General features: G+C 41.0%; 1 long non-coding RNA gene across 1 annotated transcript in view; it reads right to left on the bottom strand.

Moving 5' to 3' along the window:
- Nucleotides 1-9,137: 9,137 nt before the first annotated feature.
- The window catches only part of LOC123362883, a 29,664-nt gene continuing 20,952 nt past the window's right edge, over nt 9,138-17,849 (bottom strand). The window contains exon 3 of the long non-coding RNA XR_006576619.1: nt 9,138-9,733. This is a non-coding gene — a long non-coding RNA (uncharacterized LOC123362883). The remainder of the gene's footprint in view (nt 9,734-17,849) is intronic.

Below are 17,849 nucleotides of genomic sequence, written 5' to 3'. Positions count from 1 at the left end.
CTGACATAAGTTGCTAGTGTAGACCAAGCTTCAGATGCAGCATCTGCTTTACTCTTTTTTGGCCCACTGAATGGTTAAGATCCTATGAGTCTGTATCCACTTAGTGTTTCCCAGAGCCGATAGTTCATATTATGAAGGATTTGCTCATTTATTCATTTGAGATTAATGTGCTATAGAAATTCCTCCCACTCCTTTGTGTTAAATATAGCATGTTGACAGGGCCATCCTGATGGGAGGGGGATGGGAAAAGTGGCAGTTTGCCTCAGGCCCCCATTTGAGAGGGTCCCCAAAGCAAATGTCATTGTGACCTGGCATGGGGGTAGAATTGCCACTCACTTTTGGCTGGCATCCCCTCTATGTGAACAGAGTGGGAGTGGGCCAAATGTGAGGGAGTCTCATTGCATCCTAGTATGTGGGGTGACAGGGCGAAATTTGAATAGTCGTTCAAGCTAACAGGCAGGGTTGAAGTGGCCTCAGCTTTGGCCTGGACGCTCCTATGATGGAGAAGTAATTAGGTCAAACCTGAGTGGGCTGCAACCCGGCAGCCCAGGTCTCAATGCCTGGAGCAGGGAACCAGACTCAGCTCCTTGGGCCAGGAGCCACTGCTGTTGGGTGAGTCTAGGGCAGGCTCGCTCTCCAGTGTCCCTTCTACTCCAAAGGCCTCTCCTCAGTGGCAATTTTTGTGGAAGGGTGAAAGAGCCTCAGCTTCAGATTTTGCCCCAGGCCCCCAAAAGCCTCTGGGCAGCCCTGCATATGCCATTTCTGCCACCTGGTCACTATTGTACGTAAAACAAGTGTCCTATTGCACATAGCACAGGAATATATTTTGTTCTTTGTACAGCCTTAAATTCCATAGCCACCAGAACAGACAATGTTAAGTTCGTTGTGTCAAGATCAGTGTATATGATTGTTACATAACAACAACATATGAGGATTTTACTCTTCAAAGCAGTACATCTCGGTACTAATAAAAGATATGTGGCCAAACCCCATGCACCACTTTGAAAATATTAACTAGTATTTGGACCCACAATTCATTACAATTTCAATACTGTGGGCCTATTTATTTGTCTGTGCAGACTTTCATCCACAAAAAAGGAGACTGAGTTAAAGCCTAGCTAAAACTCTGGACTTTACGGCAAATTAATAATGTATTAGAATTGAGCAAATAAGTTCAGCATGCTTTGCCTCTTTCTACTCATGGAATGTCTGCAAGAAGTTTGCAATTTCCTCAAACTTCCTCATTATCAAATGTTAAACAGAGAAGAACTTATAGCTAACTTTGCCTCATCACATTCACACAAGAAAGAACATGTTCCACACTAGACTAACCACAGACAATGTGGTCATACCCTTGTTAGGCTCATTTAACTGCCTCTGTGCCAGCTGCCAGTGAAGTGGTGAGAGTTTTGAGTAGTCTGTCCCCTTGCTGTGTCAATCAGTGTTCTATCCCATAAAAGTTATACAACTTTCACTGCAAATACTCAAACATGTAAGTTTAAGATTCAGTTTCTGGGAGCTTGAATGTTCACTGAAGGCAAATATAAAATGGTACATGAACAAAGACAGTTTATTTTAAAATTTGAACCAAACTCAAATTGTGTGGTATTTGCCAAAACGTAGTATTATCTAAGTATTATTTGGTTTGAAAATTTGGTTAAAACGTCTACTGTATATTAAAGATCTCTGAAGTTTGTTCAGGGTATAAGAAATACAGTTTCTATGAGATCGTTAGTGTGCATTTTTCAAGCTTCTATTTGAATGTGATTACCAGTTATATCATGGTCAACAATTGAAGAGTTACTTTGGAATGAGTGACATGAATCAGCATTCATGTTGCACTCCCTGTCAGTACCTGCCCCGGGGAAGCTAATGCTCCAACAGAGGACCAAATTCAGTGATGAATCTTAGTCACATGCCACTTGAGGTACATTGCATATACGCTAACAAGAAGTGGAAAGAAGGTCTTTTTCTCCACTGGATTTACTTCAAGTAAATTCATATGAAGGACAAAATGCAATTTACTGAACATGAATGAAATCAGTGTTTGTCAAGAGCTGGCACTGTGTTACCAGCCAGGTGTACAGCAGGAGCTCTTTGCTGGCAAAGCTATAATATGCTGGCAAAGCACACATACTGTGGACACAACTTATTCCATCCCTGCACGCAAAGCAAAATATGCTATACTGGCAAAGCACAGTATTGCTGATGTAAACTCATCTATACTAGGGGCTTTTGAAGGAACAGCTATATCACTCAGGGGTCATACCTCTTCACACCTCTGGCCAATAGAGCTTTGCCAGCGGAAGTGTGTAGCGTAGACCTGGTCTCAAACACAGTAGCACCTCCCTTTATGTTCTTAGAAATAAGTAGAGATTAAATAACTAGAGCTGGTTGAATGTTTTACTTCAGTACTTTGACCATTATATGTCCTTTTTGCAAGAAATGAGACCTGATTTTTCCCCATCTACCCAACATGATGATCAGCAAACCTGAACCAGCACAGATGGAGCAAAGGAGGTGCTCAGACAATTCCCTTCTTGGTTCAAACTCTCACTGGTGTTCTCCTGGGGTAACACAGGGCAGACTGAGAAGTGACAACGTGTCCCTCTGTCTGACCATCTATGTGTTTGTCAGGAATTAGGAAGAAGTAATTTGGATGTCCTCTGTTCTCTGAAGAAGTCTAATCGACATACCCATCAGGAATGTCTTTACTTCTGTACTAAAGTGATCAGAGAACATATTCTTCTTTATCCACATAGACATAGAGCTGATGGGAACCTGATCCCTATTTCAGTGACAGACATTAATGCTTTTAATCTTGAGGGCCCAGCTGGCTACACTTCTGCTACACTGCTACAGTTAGAGTTATTTTGCTCAATATCCAGTCAACAGATTTCTTCAAATTCAATATGCTCCAATGTGGCACAAACATTACATCTGGACAGATGTTTGTTTCACTGCACATGTCTCTCTTGTTTACAAGAGTCTTGAAATGATTTCTTGTTGTCGCCTTAGGAAAATCCACAGTGGACAATAAAACAAGTTTCTGACTGTCCTATTCAATGATACTCTCCGCTGGTTTTCATTATCTGATTCTCTTTAATAAGATATATAGCATCAATAGTAAGTGCTAGATTCTATCTTTGCTATATTCCTAGGCTGCAGAGTAAAGGAGACAGGAAGACTCAAACAAACACCCTTTCCCATCTGTACCTGGTCCCTGGCCCTTAGGTTCTGGGGTGCAGAGTTATGTGGGCACTGCCTGTGACATTGCACCTCATAATGCTTTCTGAAAATATGCTTATGAGTGTAAATATGACATAACTGGAATATGTTTTATGCTGTGTATGCCATGTAACATATCTTTGCAAAGGTTATAATCTACTGAATATATTCATCCTATTTGTATGCATGTATCATTTTTATATCTGAAGTTATGAGCATTGGCTCTATGCTTGTATTTAAAGTGTTTGCTGTAGGAAGTACATAAGACATATTTGGTCAACATAGGGTGAAGGGGTTGGGTTATTCAAGTAATTGGGAGTACTTAACTAGCACTGGACTTTGGAGATGCCAATCCACATCTGAGCTTTCCTGGGAACATTCAAACTAACATGTAAACAATGGTGTTGGCCTGCAAAAAGCTGAATCATTCAGAGACATGTGACTTGTCCAGGTGGCTAGAGACCCCCATCTTGTGGCTGTGAGGTGAGACAAGAGAAAGACTATATTAGCCCCTGGATACCCCTCCATTTTGTCTTCAGATAGCTCAAGAGATAGCCTCTCCACCCCAAAGAGATGCCTGAAAGAAACTTGAACAAAAGACAGTAACTACAGGGGTGTGAGTGATTGCTGGACCCAGATTAGAAAGGAGTCTAGTCTGTCAAAGAATCTTATTGGAACATCTAAAAAGGCATCTTTTAAAAAGTGGAAGTCAAATCTTAGTGAGGTAAATAGAAAGGAGCATAAACACTGCCAAATTAAGTGTAAAAATGCAATAAGAAAAGCCAAAAAGGAGTTTGAAGAACAGTTAGCCAAAAAGTCAAAAGGTAAAAACAAAATGTTTTTAAGTACATCAGAAGCAGGAAGCCTGCTAAACAACCAGTGGGGGCCCTAGACGATCGAGATATAAAAGGAGCACTTAAAGACTATAAAGTCATTGCAGAGAAACTAAATGAATTCTTTGCTTCAGTCTTCATGGCTGAGGATGTTAGTGAAATTCCCAAACCTGAGCCATCCTTTGTAGGTGACAAATCTGAGGAATTGTCACAGATTAAAGTGTCACTAGAGGAGGTTTTGGAATTAATAGATAAACTTAACAGTAACAAGTCACCGGGACCAGATGGCATTCACCCAAGTGTTCTGAAAGAACTCAAATGTGAAACTGCAGAACTATTAACTACGGTTCGTAACCTGTCCTTTAAATCAGCTTCTGTACCCAGTGACTGGAAGATAGGTAATGTAACGCCAATATTTATAAAGGGCTCTAGAGGTGATCCCAGCAATTACAGACCGGTAAGTCTAACGTCGGTACCGGGCAAGTTAGTCGAAACAATAGTAACGAATAAAATTGTCAGACACATAGAAGAACATAAATTGTTGGGCAAAAGCCAACATGGTTTCTGTAAAGGGAAATCATGTCTTACTAATCTATTAGAGTTCTTTGAAGGGGTCAACAAACATGTGGACAAGGGGGATCCGGTGGACATAGTGTACTTAGATTTTCAGAAAGCCTTTGGCAAGGTCCCTAACCAAAGGCTCTTACGTAAATTAAGTTGTCATGGGATAAGAGGGAAGATCCTTTCATGGATTGAGAACTGGTTAAAAGACAGGGAACAAAGGGTAGGAATTAATGGTAAATTCTCAGAATGGAGAGAGGTAACAAGCGGTGATCCCCAAGGGTCAGTCCTAGAACCAATCCTATTCAACTTATTCATAAATGATCTGGAGAAAGGGGTAAAAAGTGAGGTGGCAAAGTTTGCAGATGATACTAAACTGCTCAAGATAGTTTAAGACCAAAGCAGACTGTGAAGAACTTCAAAAAGATCTCACAAAATGAAGTGATTGGGCAACAAAATGGCAAATGAAATTTAATGTGGATAAATGTAAAGCAATGCACATTGGAAAAAATAACCCCAACTATACATAAAATATGATGGGGGCTAATGTAACTACAACTAATCAGGAAAGAGTTCTTGGAATCATCATGGATAGTTCTCTGAAGACGTCCACTCAGTGTGCAGCAGCAGTCAAAAAAGCAAACAGGATGTTAGGAATCATTAAAAAAGGGATACAGAAGAAGACAGAGAATATCTTATTGCCCTTATATAAATCCATGGTATGCCCACCTCTTGAATACTGCATACAGTTGTGGTCTCTTCATCTCAAAAAAGTTATACTGGCATTGGAAAAGGTTCAGAGAAGGGCAACAAAAATGATTAGGGGTTTGGAATGGGTCTTATATAAGGAGAGATTAAATAGGCTATGACTTTTCAGCTTGGAAAAGAGGAGACTAAGGGGGGATATGATAGAGGTATATAAAATCATGAGTGGTATGGAGAAAATGAATAAGGAAAAGTTATTTACTTGTTCCCATAATATAAGAACTAGGGGCCACCAAATAAAATTGATGGGCAGCAGGTTTAAAACAAATAAAAGGAAGTTCTTCTTCACACAGCGCACAGTCAACCTGTGGAACTCCTTACCTGAGGAGGTTGTGAAGGCTAGGAGTATAACAGGGTTTAAAAGAGAACTGGATAAATTCATGGAGGTTAAGTCTATTAATGGCTATTAGCCAGGATAGGTAAGGAATGGTGTCCCTAGCCTCTGTTTGTCAGAGGGTGGAGATGGATGGCGGGAGAGAGATCACTTGATCATTACTGTTAGGTTCACTCCCTCTGGGACACCTGGCATTGATCACTGTCAGTAGACAGGATACTGGGCTGGATGGACCTTTGATCTGACCCACTATGGCCATTCTTATGTTTTCTGAGGATGAGATTTATCTGCATTTAGTTTCCTACTGTATTAGGCCTAGACTTGCGTGTTTTAGTTTATTTTGCTTGGTAACTTACTTCGTTCTGTTATTTCTTTGAACCACTTAAATCCTACTTTTTATATTTAATAAAATCACTTTTTATTTATTAATTAACCCAGAGCAAGTATTAATACCTGGAGGAGCAAACAGCTGTTCATATCTCTCTATCAGCATTATAGATGATGAACAATTTATGAGTTTACCCTGTATAAGCTTTATAAAGAGTAAAACAGATTTATTTGGGGTTTGAATCCCATTGGGAACTAGATATCTGGGTGTTGGAGACAGGAGCACTTCTTAAGCTGTTTTCAGTTAAGCCTGCAGCTTTTGGGGGATGTGGTTCAGACGTGGGTCGGTGTTTGTAGCAGGCTAGCATGTCTGGCACAACCAGGCAGGGTACTGAAGTTCCAAGCTGCCAGGGAAAATGGGCTTATAGGTAGTTTCAGTACATCAGGTGGCAGTCCCAAGGGAGTTTCTGTGACCTAACCCGTCACACTGTCCACCTGCTCACTCCCCAGCCACATGCACAAGAAGGTACCCAGACTTAGCTCCCTGCATCAGCCAAGGAGGGGGGTCTGTGGCATCTATAGACAAGCAGCAAACTTCTACTCTTTGGAGCAGCAGGAAGCAGAGAGCGTTTTGAGCCTCATGTGTGTTTGAGGCACAGTGCACCGCAGAGCTGTTCATTATTCACAATTGTGCTGGAGATATAATCGAGCCCTACATAACTTTTAGACAATTTTTGTTGAACATTTTAAAAAAAGCCTCTCATCTACCTACCAGAAGAACCAAATGTATTTTAAACACATTCCTGTTGTTCAGCATTCCTGTGATTTTGAAGAGACATTAGGTGGTTAGACAATGCAGTCCATAGATATGCTATGCACTAGTTACCTGGTATAGTTTGTATTCATAGGTATTCAGCTCTGCCATGAATAGTTCCGTACATCAGAACAAAAAAGTCAAGGCAATCATACATCTCTTGGAACACATATGAGTCATAATGTCTTAATTGCCTGCTGGATGCCCAAGGGTAAGTCATTTTCCCCATTTGTAAAATGGACATAATGATACTGACCTTTATAAAGCATATTGACATCTACTTATGAAAAAAGGTATGTAAGAGCTAGGTATTATTATTGTTTTATTATTATTATTTTTTATTTTATGGTATCCTCTAAGGATTTATTTTTGCCTAGCCTTTGTACAACCTGACTATCCCAAAAGTAGAGCCATTAAAATAGATTTTAAAATCTCAGCTATGGCATTAAAATGAGATATTGATAAAGTATTATACCAACATAAGGAGTAGACATGGAAATATTTATTAACTAGCAAATTTCACTGCAGTCTGTGTCCAAACTTAACACAAATCTATATTCAGACACCTATTTCTCCACATCCACAATTTTTCTGAAGATTTGAATTAAAAAAAAGTGATGTTAAGGACAAAAATAATCACTCCCCACATGCACCCACTGTGACAAAAATATCACCAAAAGGCTCAAGGGTTCACCAGAGATATGGGTATAGAACAATGGAGTGAGGAAGATCTGGCTGGGTATCTAGTTTCTAGTTTGTACATAGTTAGGGCCCTACCAAATTCGTGGCCATGAGAAACGCATCATGGACCACGAAATCTGGTCTTTTGTGTGCTTTTACCATATACTATGCAGATTTCATGAGGGAGACTAGCATTTCTCAAGTTGGGGGTTATTTTAGGACAGTCACAGTATTGCCACCCTTACTTCTGCACTGCCTCAGAGCTGTGCAGCCAGAGAGTGGTGGCTCTTGGCCAGGTGCCCAGCTCTGCAGGCAGTGCCCTGCCAGCAGCAGCACAGAAGTAAGGGTGGCAATACCATACCATGCCACCCTTACTTCTGTGCTGCTGTCTGCAGAGCTGGGCAGCCAGAGAGTGGTGGTTCTTGGCCAGGTGCCCAGCTCTGCAGGCAGTGCCCTGCCAGCAGCAGCACAGAAGTAAGGGTGGCAATACCATACCATGCCACCCTTACTTCTGTGCTGCTGTCTGCAGAGCTGGGCAGCCAGAGAGTGGCGGCTGCTGACTGAGGGCCCAGCTCTGCAGGCAGCAGTGCAGAAATAAAGATGGCAATACCATACCATGCCATCCTAACTTCAGCGGTGCTGGCGGTGGCAGCTCTGCCTTCAGAACTGGGATCCTGGCCAGCAGCTGCTGCTGTCCAGCTGCCCTGCTCTGAAGGCAGGCTGCCACCAGCAGCAGTGCAGAAGTAAGGGTAGCAGTACCATAACCCCCCCCACCAAAAACCTTGTGCCTCCCCCGCGCGCACGCATACACACACACAACTCTTTTTTGGGTCAAAACCCCAACAATTAAAAGACCCCATGACATTTCAGATTTGAATAGCTGAAATCATGAAATTTATTATTTTTAAAATCCTAGACCGTGAAATTGACCAAAATGGACCATGAATTTGGTAAGGCCCTATACATAGTATATGTTAATATGATAAAATTGAACTAAACATTCAGTTAAGGGAAAGTGCTATGAAATGAGGAATTATGGAAAAGTGGAGGCTTTCATTAAATAGAATGAACACAGAGAGCAAACCAAGCCAAAGAGTATGATATTCCAAGGAGCTGGTAGATAATCACTCCACTTCATAGTGGATGTCTGATCTATCTGTGAAAGCAGGATTTTGGCAGACATCAGACTCCCAATGAATAGTTGCCCCTTGAGCATCACTATGTTCCACAAACATTCTCAGCATACCTGGAGTTGCAGGAGATAATGCCTTCCATAAAACGCTAGATAAGCCAACCTTGAAATTTCTGCACCCACGAAAGATTAATAAAACCTGGTCCTTGCAGTGTCAGATGAAGCCAATATTGACTTTCACAGGAGTTGAATCAGACCCTAAGTGAGCAAAGAGAATATACCACTTATCTTCAAATTGCCCTAACTCAATTTTAATTACAATTAAAGAAGAGAGGTTATTTCTCCTCAAAGATTAATACATTAAAGAGCCATTATCTACTCAGATGAACAGGTATAGCAATTTGAGGTTTGCTTTTCACTGCTTTCCACCACTGTGTGGGTCTGTTAAACCTGTGCACTGTGCATAACATAAGCCTTATGTAAAGTATCCCTGCAAATGACTGCACCGAAACACACCCTCAAGGAGGATGTCAATGTGTGAATATACTTTTTAATGAAAATCTTTTTCATAATATGGGGGCCTTTTTTTATTTTACTTGGCTCTGTGTATGTGTGCATGTGTGTGTAAAACTGTCTCTTTTTATTCATTTTTAAGTTAAAAACATTGGAAATATTTTTAATTAACCAAACAGTGAGTCTTCTGTTAAAAATTCTGTCAATAAAAAAATGGCGGGAGGGAGTTAAGAGTTCCAAATTTAAAAATTCAGAAGAAAAAAATCAAATGGATCTGTTTCAGACACCTTGAATGTCAGGTTTTCATTGTTCAGCTAGTTCTAGTGGTAACCATATAATATTGATATTGCATTCTCTATTCATGGAACCTTCCAAGTTTTACAATGGGGAGGATGACACACAAAGTTGGCAAGCCCCTGTTCTGTTCCTCCTTCTTCCTTCCACACCCATGAAGATCCCCAGTCACATGTGGATTGTACACCAGGGCTAATGAAGAATTGAAGGTGGTGGCATTATTTTCTCCCTCCAAGATGTAGGTCCTTTCTCTACAAACAGCAAAAAAGTGGGAAAGAACAGGTAAAGCAATGAAATAACTTATTCCTAGTTTCTCATATCCTACACAGAAAATGAATGGCTAGAAATATCTGATCCAATGCTAGCAGTCTCATCCTCCATTTTATTTGTAGAGTAATTTTCATTTTGTTAATATTCATGCTCACTGAATTCACTTAAGAAGTTGAATCAGGGACCATGTACAAACAGGCAGATGTTCCCCAAACTAAGATTAATTTATTTATCTGATGCTGTTCACACCACACTATACCATATTGACAGAAATCAGGAATTAGACTTAGGGTATAAAGTATCAGAGGGGTAGCAGTGTTAGTCTGGATCTGAAAAAAGTGACAAAGAGTCCTGTGGCACCTTACAGAGTAACAGAAGTATTGGAGCATAAGCTTTCATGGGTGAATACCCACTTCGTCAGACACATGCTTATGTCACTTAGGGTATAAACACACCACGTTTTAGAACTTCCCCTGCATCAACCCTCCTGACTACACAGTTATAACATAGCAAATACTGTAATCCACCTACTAGGGAACTGCAGATAGAGCTGTAAAAATAAAAAATTCAGAAGGGTCTCATCTAATATAGTGTCTATCCAGGCCTTACCAATACACAGAGAGATTTTAAAAAGTACAGACACAACAAAGGAGCACTGATGTGACACTAAGTTCTGGAATAATTCTTATTATATTTCTGAGATAGCCAAAGAAAAAATAAAGGATTTGCAGCCAGAGACCATCATAGCTAGCCAAATTGTGTTCTGTCTCTCTGTTTAGACCAGGGGTCTGCAACCCGCGGCTCCGGAGCCACATGCGGCTCTTCAGCCTCCTTGTTGTGGCTCCCTTCGGCCTTGACAAAAGAAAAAAAAAAGAAAAGAAAAGAATAACGGTTATTTATTAATTTAATTTTTATTTATATATTATTTTATTTTTGTTTATTTTGTTGCACAGTTATCTTGGAGTTCGAGGTGATACTTTAACATCAAATTTTTAAAAAGTTTTTATAATTTGTCAATTAAAATATGCGTCACATCCACGTCTATAGCCCTCGTCTTTACCTGCAGGCGGCTTCTTGAGTGTGCGACCCCCGCAGTAAGCTAACCATGAATACATCCCAAAAAAGAAAAATCTCAGAAGAAAATAGAGAGTTTAATTCTGCATGGACAGATTCCTTTGCCTTCACTGCCAACGACGCTGACTTACCTGTGTGCTTGGTATGTGGCGAGAAATTAGCAAACAACAAAAAATGTAACGTTGAAAGACATTTTCAAAACAAGCACTCAGCATTTTCTGAAAAGTACCCAACTGAAGATGGGCGAAAGAGAGCGATTTCGGAACTACTACGGAAAGTTGAGCAGAGCAAACATACTTTCAAGAAGTGGATCAACTCTCCAAACTCAACTACAGCTGCTAGTTTTGTGGCAGCTCATGAGATCGTAAGGAGGGGGAAGCCATTCACAGACGGAGAATACATGAAAGAATCGTTCATAAAAATATCAGAGCATCTATTCTCCGAATTCAAAAACAAACAGGAAATTATTCAGAAAATTAAAGAAATGCCTCTCTCTGCAAAGACCGTCAAGGACAGGACCATTAAAATGGCAACAAACATCACCAGTAAGCAAATTGATGACATCAATTCAGCTCAAGCATATTCAATTGCCTGTGATGAGTCAAGTGATGTAAACGATATTGAGCAGACAGCACTGTTATGCAGATATGTGAACTCTGATGGGCCGCAGGAAGAACTGATTGAACTCATACCGCTAAAGGGCCAAACGCGGGGACAGGACATTTGTGAGGCTGTTTTGAGTTGTCTAAAAGCCAAAGGAATAAACACCACTCACCTGGTGTCAGTGTCTACTGATGGTGCACCCAGTATGAGAGGAGCACAGAAGGGCTTTGTGAATTTACTTCAAAAGTCGCTGAATCGAGAGCTGATGACATTTCACCGCATCTTGCACCAAGAAGCACTGTGCGCTCAAACATTCCCCCCTGAATGTGTGGAAGTGATGAACCTCGTTATTAAGATAGTGAACAAAATAATTGCAAACGGGTTAAACCACCGACAGTTTTGTTCATGTTTAGATGAAGTCGAGAGCGCATATTTGGATCTCCTGCTGCACAACAGAGTTCGGTGGCTGTCAAGGGGAGACATGCTGAAACACTTCGCTGCTTGTCTGGAACATGTGAAAACCTTCTTGGAAAGCAAAGGCCTCAGCTATCCCGAACTGGGAGACCTCAATTGGCTGGAAAAGTTTTATTTCATGGTGGATATGACAAGTCACTTAAACACGCTGAATAAAAATCTCCAGGGAAAGGGAAGCACGGCCCTGCAGTTGCTGGAGGATGTTCTGGCATTTGAGCGCAAGATGACAGTGTTTGCCAGAGATGTACAGAGAGGTACGCTCTCTCACTTCCCCTCCCTGAGAGAGTTCAAAGAAGAGAACAATCACATAAATTTTGATTATTTACACTGTGCAATTATGGCAATGCAAGCTGCATTTGGAGAAAGATTCAGCGAGTTCAGAAAGGAAAAAAACACTCTGTCCTTCCCTGTCACACCGCTGGACATTGACCCATCCCTGCTGAACATATCCGCATTCACAGGGATAAGTCAGCCCGATCTTGAAATTGAACTGGCCGACATAGCGGATAAAGACTTATGGGTGTCCAAGTTCAAAAGCCTGACAGCGGATCTCGAAGAAGTCGCCCGTCAGAAGGCCACTCTCGCTAAAGAGCACAAATGGAATGATATTGAAAACCTCCCCAAACCCGACAAACTTGTTTTTGAAACATGGAGTGCCATTCCCGACACGTATATGAACATGAAAAAGTATGCATTTGGAGTCCTGTCCATCTTTGGCTCAACATACTTATGCGAGCAAGTTTTCTCGAGCATGAACTTCATAAAGTCCAAATATCGCTCCCGCCTCACAAATGAGAGCCTACAGTCCTGTGTGAAGATCAAAGTCACATCTTACAGCCCCGACATAGGGAAGATCACCATCGAGCTTCAGAAACAGAAGTCACATTAAACAGGTGAGAACACTAGCATTTAATAGGCTATTATTATTCAGAAAAAAACATTTATTTCAGACCCGGAGCTGATGTAGTTTTTTATTGTATGTTCAGGTGCTTCGGTTGATTGCTGGCCGAGAAAGAAACCCGAAGAGGATGAGAGCACACTAAAATGGACTTGTCAAAAAACGTTCCTAATTTTATGTTTACTTTTTTAATACTGCTAAGCTGCAACTATATTTTTTTTATATTAAAGTGGGCTACGTTTTATTTTAATTTTACACAAATACGGGAAGGACTCAAAAAGGCCTGCATAGTTCAGTGTTTAATTTATTTCAAAGTAGGCCTACACATGCACACTGCACTTCTGTTTGTTGTATTCTGTTGTTGTAACAGGTAAAATTAAAAAAAGATTAAAACTTTTAAAAGTTTATAAGCAGTGTTATGTTTTGCGGCTCCAGACTATTTTTCTTTAGTGGAAGAGGGGGCAAAATGGCTCTTTTGATAGTAAAGGTTGCCGACCCCTGGTTTAGACATTCATTAAAGTCAAGTCTAGAATATGTACCCCAAAGGAGTTTTCTACACAAAGCAGTTCAGAATCCAGTGGTAACACATACAGTGTGTGTTTTTCCAACAGTTTTCTATTCCTTTGAGTAAAATCTACTTTTATAAACAGGGAAGCAGGTAACAATGGTTTCTTCCCGGGTTATTTATTTACAGTACTACGCATCCTTAAACTTGTAATCATATGTAAGTTTAAAAATGCATGCGTGATTGTAAGTCATTTTATTTGTTCATGCCATTTTAACCATTTCATAGTATTTGGCTTTTCTTGTGAATGTTACAAAATCCACACAGTGGAAGGATCAAGAAAATATATCATATTGATAATATGTAAGAAAAGTAACAGATAGCCCCAATGAGAGGTCTGAGACATTAATGTGAATAACTGGGAAAACTCTCCAAAATAAGGTCCTTGAGAGACTCTTTGGTACACATACACATCAGAAAATGGATATGTATACATCACTTGTTGGTACTATCTATGTCTATATCTATAGATATATAAAAATACACACACAAGATCATGGAAAGGATGCAATCACTAAAGACTTAAAAGATGGTAGCATAACTAATGCCAATCAATAATGGTTTTATAGAAAACAGGTTTTGTGAAACAAATTTGGTATCTGTTTTATAGGAGATTACCAGTTTGGTTGTTAAAGGTAACTGTGTTGGCATAATATACTCAGACTTCTGTAAGGCATTTGACATGATTTAACTGGGTGTGCCTCCTCCTTCCTGAGTAAGTGAAATGAAAGTGTTTTTTGGATTAGGAATGGGCCCCATGCTTCCTACCTCATGTAGTAGAATGGCATGAAAAACTTTGGTGCCTTGATAGTGGAAATGTTTAAGTCTTTCCCAAACCTGGGGGAAAGTACCTGAAGTCCTAGGGATACATGGCAGGAATGGGAATAGTGGAGTGTATGTTTCCTGTGCTGTAAAAAACACTTAATTTTCAGCTAAGCATATGTCTTATACATAGGCAGTGTGGCATTGATTAATCTGTGTCTTAATGCCTTTATTGAACATGTTGAAATTTGAAAACCTAAATAATAATTTATTGGCAATATTACAGCATCTGTCAGTACCCTGTACCAAAACCACTCCCTCAAAACCTTAAGCACCTTCCAAGCACACCAGAGATTACTGGGTTCCAACAGCTGTGAATTGCACTCAGCACTGTTGACAATTCTAAATCACTACATTAACATAATGGTTGCATGTCTCTCCCCTCCCCAGCTATTCCTCATAAACCCATTACTTAAGGCGCTGAAAATTATGCAGGCATATTAATAATAGAATTTGTCTCCATAAATGGGGAAAAACCCCACCCTAGGCAGTTCTTGAATGACTAAAATTAGGGGGTTCCATTCATCAGTTATTTGTGCTATTCAGTTAAGTACTTCAAAACCAGTATTTCCCAAAAGAAGTGCAAACAAGTCCTCCACCTTTTAAAGTGAAATCAGAAACCATTTTGTAAATTGTATGAAGGCTTCCCATACTGTTGTAACTGGGATCAAGGAGATGCAAAATAAAAAAGCAAGTCATATGTATCAATGCCTGAAATTGTTGCCATCAGACCCACCGCATTATTTTTTTCAAAATGAATCACAGCAGATGAGTTGGTTTACATTCAAGTGTCAATAGTGAGAAGGACAAACGTTGAATAATGAACTCATTATATCACTGCTGCTAGGCTCCATAGCAGAAACCCATTCCCCATGCCTAGTAATAATTGGCTTTAATGTGTACAATGTGACCTACAGGAAGAGATAACGAACTTCAGCTGCAGCACTTCAAATGGGAACAAATGCCTTAAAAAGCTATGTACCCTTGTAATGGGGTGTATATAACCCATGCTGGCCCGGCAACCAAGGGGCTAATGCAGGTACTACCATCCCAGGCTGATTGGCAGCCTCACAGCAGCTAGGAGAATAAAAGAGCTGAGAAGCAGAGGGCCGGGAGGGCTGCCAGACGAGCAAGCACACTAGAGAAGGGACCTCCTGCCAGCAAGCTGCTGAGAAGCTGCTCAGAGACAGAGGGAATTACCAGACCAACAGGCTGAAAAGCCTGCAGAAGCCAAGTGAGGTAGGAAGAAGTTCAGGGCACAATAGGAGTCATCGAGTCCTGATTCTGCCTATCTGGCTTAAGGGCCCCAAGATGGAACCTAGTGGAGTGGGCACGCCTGAGAGACTGAAGAACTGACATGGTTTTCAGACCCTCTGCGTGCCAGGACCAGTTGACCTCACCAGGAATAAGGTGAAAACCCATGCCCCCAACAGGTCTTGGGCAAGAGAAACTCTCTGACCATCCCACTAGACTGAGCAAGCTCTAGTGCAATTCTCCGTCTGGACAGAGGGGGTGCTGTTGCATCAATACACCAGCCCACATGACCCATAAGTAGATAGGTATGTTCTCTAATGTACATTTAAAGCAGTTAAAGAAAAAGGATGTGAAGGTGTCCCTTGACATTGTTGCCCCTCAAGATCCCTGCTGTGTCAACATATGTGCACATATAGAGTCCCTAATTTCCATTCCCCACTTGGGCCCAGGACTGGGGTGTATCTGTATGGAATCCAGCTGCCTGTACAGAATTTTCAAGCTGTATTTTTCCTGAACCCACTTGGGATGGAAATCACTCTCCTTTACCCTTGCAAATGTTGTGCAGGGCACAGCAGGCAACAATCATATAAATGGAATCCAGGCGGGTGCACAGGCAGCACCAAAGAGCCTTCAGCCTACCAAATGCACATTCCACAACCATTCTGCAACTACTTAGCTTAAAACTGAATTCCCTTTTTCCAGGACCATATATGTTGGGGTACGGTTTCATGAGCCATGGTGGGACTGGGTATGCTGGGTCTCTCACTGTAACAGTTGACACAGATACACCATACAGAACAATATCGTTTCTGAAGAATAAAGTCTCTTCTTCCCTCCTTGAATCCCGAACCTTTCCTGTGTTCATGAATCTGTCTATGTGCTCACCTTGCAGAATGATGGAACAGTAACCTTTTAGGTTCACCTACTCACTTGCCACTTGTAGTGGGCAAACTATTGGGATACAAGTGCTATGATGGCACCTACACTGTTCAGAAACCCTAGCCTCTGAAAACCAGCTATTATTTCTGGAACTTTTCTAATAGCAACCACTTGTGAATAGATCAGTGTTAATTGCCTTCCAAACCTGCACAACCACAACCTTGACAATGGACTTTCCAACCTCAAAGTGATTTGCTCTCTGGGGTACCCTGCCTCCACAAGGCAATAGCAATCTGCTTCTGAACCAATATGGCTTCCCTGAATTGAGTGTTCTGCTGGAGGGTTAATGCAAGCTGCTCACAGAACTCCATTAAGGTCTGTTTCCTCATTCGGAAGTTCTGAAGCCACTGCTAGTCATCCCAGCTTTCCAAGACATTGTGATCCCACCACACCATGCTGTTCTCCTGGATCAGAAGTGATGATCCACCAAAGGCCATGCTATGGCAATACCAGTGTATTTGTCCAGTGTGACATGAATGAATTTTCATTGCCTCTCAAGATCAGCTGTTTTCAATGTCTAAGAAAATGTTGCCCAAATACTATCATGTACCATGCTGAGCACTGCCTACACTGCACAAACATTGTTCCCTCTATAAGGAGTAAGAGCAGAACCATTTACAAATGATCCATGTCTTCAACCCAATTTTGCAGTGAATAAAAGTTAGGGGAGACATGATCAGGAAGCACCACTGGCAAATGTGTGAAGGCAGGGAGCAGTACCTACAGTACACAACAAAATGGTTCCTAGATTATCTCCCTGTGATGCACACAACCCTGGGATACCACCGCTAAAATGCAAGCGCTAGCCTTGTGTACTTGGAGTAGCACTATGAGTGTGGACTCAGGTATACACATATACATAGCATTATTCCCATGCCTACATATGCTGTGCTGCACATGGGTATGTGGAGCACAAGCAACCACATATACAATCTAGTCCTCAGGTATGTGAGCCAGTGTAGATGTAGCCTTTGGTGCATAGGCAGGGGAACAGCAAGTAAAAGTAGACATTTGTACTATTACCTCTGTGTATGGCATTAGTGAGACCATTATTGGAATAGTGTGTCCAGTTCTGATGTTCACATTTCAAAAAGGATGTAGACAGATTTGGAAAGGGTTCAGAGAAGAGCTGCAAGAATGATTCAAGGTGTGGGAAACATGCCTTTGTGACCCTAAGAGCCCCTCAATGGCAGCTGGCAAATGGTTCATTATCATGTAACAACTCCTAACTGGCTTAACAAACTCAATACACCTAACACATTGCTGTCGTAATACTTATCTATAAAGAAAGTCATGTGAGATGTCAAATAACCAGTGATCCACTGGTAATTAACATGATTGTGAAATGTATGTATTAACACTGCATAAGAAATTATGGCTATTATGCTTTAAAGTCTGTAACCAAACAAAGGGACAAACAGGTTTTCTTCCAGACGAGATGGAGGATAGTTATCGCCCTGTCTTTCAT

The sequence above is a fragment of the Mauremys mutica genome, chromosome 2, assembly GCF_020497125.1.
Source record: "Mauremys mutica isolate MM-2020 ecotype Southern chromosome 2, ASM2049712v1, whole genome shotgun sequence".
NCBI lineage: Eukaryota > Metazoa > Chordata > Testudines > Geoemydidae > Mauremys > Mauremys mutica.
Note: the sequence above shows the minus strand (reverse complement) of the source record. Positions and strands in the feature narration are given on the sequence as shown.